Source organism: Aristolochia californica, unplaced genomic scaffold (genome assembly GCF_029961685.1).
Source record: "Aristolochia californica isolate CCGP_79_NKW_82.1479 unplaced genomic scaffold, dmAriCali1.0.hap1 SCAF_17, whole genome shotgun sequence".
NCBI classification, from domain to species: domain Eukaryota; kingdom Viridiplantae; phylum Streptophyta; class Magnoliopsida; order Piperales; family Aristolochiaceae; genus Aristolochia; species Aristolochia californica.
The window spans coordinates 1,095,001-1,097,500 of NW_027181848.1; positions in this window are offsets into that span (position 1 = coordinate 1,095,001).

Sequence of the window (2,500 nt, forward strand, 5' to 3'; positions counted from 1 at the left end):
GGGACGAGCGCAGGGCTTGCTTTTGGCGGCACACGAAAACACGAACCCGAAAAAGGCGAAAAAGGGACATACACACTGGCGACACGCACGCCCGTTTCGCCTGCCACCCGTGCACACTCGCCTGGGCTGCTGGTCACGTGCGTCGCTCACAGGCATTTTGCAGGCCAGCACCGGCGGATGCACGGGTCAAGCGGGACGGGACGAGCGCAGGGCTTGCTTTTGGCGGCACACGAAAACACGAACCCGAAAAAGGCGAAAAAGGGACACACGGACAGGCGACACGAAAAAAAAGGGGTCGCCCTACCTAGGTGGGCGTAAAAACCCCGTCGGCCAGGAGGTTTCGCCAAAGTGTCTGTACTGTCACACAGGGTCAATAGCACGGGCATGGCCGGCCGCCGCACGTGCAGCGGCTTACGGACGCACGGTTCGGCGGCACGGGTGCCTGGCGGCTTTAGCACCTTGGGGTGGACAGGCCTGGCGGCAAGGGGGGCTAGGCACCTTGCTGCCAGCCGGCAATGGTGCACGGGGCGGGGCGCCACACAAACACGAAAGAGGGACAAGAGCGGGGCGATGGTCCACAGAGACGAGCCATGCACGGGGCCCGTGATCGCCGACACGCGCGAACGCGGACGCGGACAAGGACAAGGACGCGACGCGCGGCGCGCGTGCGAGGTCAAGAGGGGCGCGCGCACGAAAACGCGAAAAAAGGGGCTAGCAGCCGAGAAACGCGAAAAAAACCGGGTCACCTACCTAGCCGAACGCCTAAAATCGCTTCGGGCAGGAGGTTTCGCCAAAGTGTCTGTACTGTCACACGGTCCGTACGGGCGCAACCCCATCGCGCGCCAGCACCCCTTCCTGGGGGCGCCCGCCCGCCAGGCGCCTGGCGCCCCACGCGCGCGCGCCCGGCGCCTGGCGCCTTGCCCCCCACGCGCGCCCGGCGCCTGGCGCCTGGCGCCTCGCCCCCCACGCGCGCGCCCGGCGCCTGGCGCCTTGCCCCCCACGCGCGCCCGGCGCCTGGCGCCTGGCGCCTCGCCCCCCACGCGCGCGCGCGCGTGGCGCCTTGCGCCTCGCCCCCCACGCGCGCGCGCGCGTGGCGCCTTGCGCCTGGCGCCTTGCCTCCGCGCGTGCCTGGCGCCTGGCGCCTTGCCCCCCACGCGCCTGGGCGCCTCTTTTCCGCCTGGGCGCCCTGGCACCTTTCCGCCTGGGCGCCTGTTTTCCGCCTTGGCGCCCTGGCGCCTTTTCGCGTGGGCGCCTCTTTTCCGCCTGGGCGCCATGGCGCCTTTCGGCCTGGGCGACTCTTTTTCGCCTGGGCACCTCTTTTCCGCCTGGGCGCCTCTTTTCCGCCTGGCCAGGGCGCCTCTTTTCCGCCTGGGCGCCATGGCGCCTTTCTGCCTGGGCGCCTCTTTTTCGCCTGGGCGCCTCTTTTCTGCCTGGGCGCCCTGGCGCCTTTTCGCCTGGGCGCCTCTTTCCCACCTGGGCGCCCTGGCGCCTCTTCGCCTGGGCGCCCTGGCGCCTTTTCGCCTGGGCGCCTCTTTTGGCGCCTGGGCGCCTACGCCAGGGCGCCTCTTTTCCGCCTGGGCGCCTCTTTTTCGCCTGGGCGCCTCTTTTCCGCCTGGGTGCCCTGGCGCCATTCCGCCTGGGCGCCTCTTTTCCGCCTGGGCGCCCTGGCGCCTTTTCGCCTGGGTGCCTCTTTTGGCGCCTGGGCGCCTACGCCAGGGCGCCTCTTTTCCGCCAGGGCGCCTCTTTTTCGCCTGGGCGCCTCTTTTCCGCCTGGGCGCCCTGGCGCCTTTTCGCCTGGCGCCTCTTTTGGCGCCTGGGCGCCTACGCCAGGGCGCCTCTTTTCCGCCTGGGCGCCTCTTTTCCGCCTGGGTGCCCTGGCGCCATTCCGCCTGGGCGCCTCTTTTCCGCCTGGGCGCCCTGGCGCCTTTTCGCCTGGGTGCCTCTTTTGGCGCATGGGCGCCTACGCCAGGGCGCCTCTTTTCCGCCTGGGCGCCCTGGCGCCTTTCCGCCTGGGCGCCTCTTTTTCGCCTGGGCGCCTCTTTTCCGCCTGGGCGCCCTGGCGCCATTCCGCCTGGGCGCCTCTTTTCCGCCTGGGCGCCCTGGCGCCTTTTCGCCTGGCGCCTCTTTTGGCGCCTGGGCGCCTACGCCAGGGCGCCTCTTTTCCGCCTGGGCGCCTCTTTTTCGCCTGGGCGCCTCTTTTCCGCCTGGGCGCCCTGGCGCCATTCCGCCTGGGCGCCTCTTTTCCGCCTGGGCGCCCTGGCGCCTTTTCGCCTGGCGCCTCTTTTGGCGCCTGGGCGCGTACGCCAGGGCGCCTCTTTTCCGCCTGGGCGCCCTGGCGCCTTTCCGCCTGGGCGCCTCTTTTTCGCCTGGGCGCCTCTTTTTCGCCTGGGCGCCTCGTTTCCGCCTGGGCGCCTCTTTTCCGCCTGGGCGCCCTGGCGCCTTTTCGCCTGGGCGCCTCTTTTCCGCCTGGGCGCGTCTTTTCCGCCTGGGCGCCCTGGCG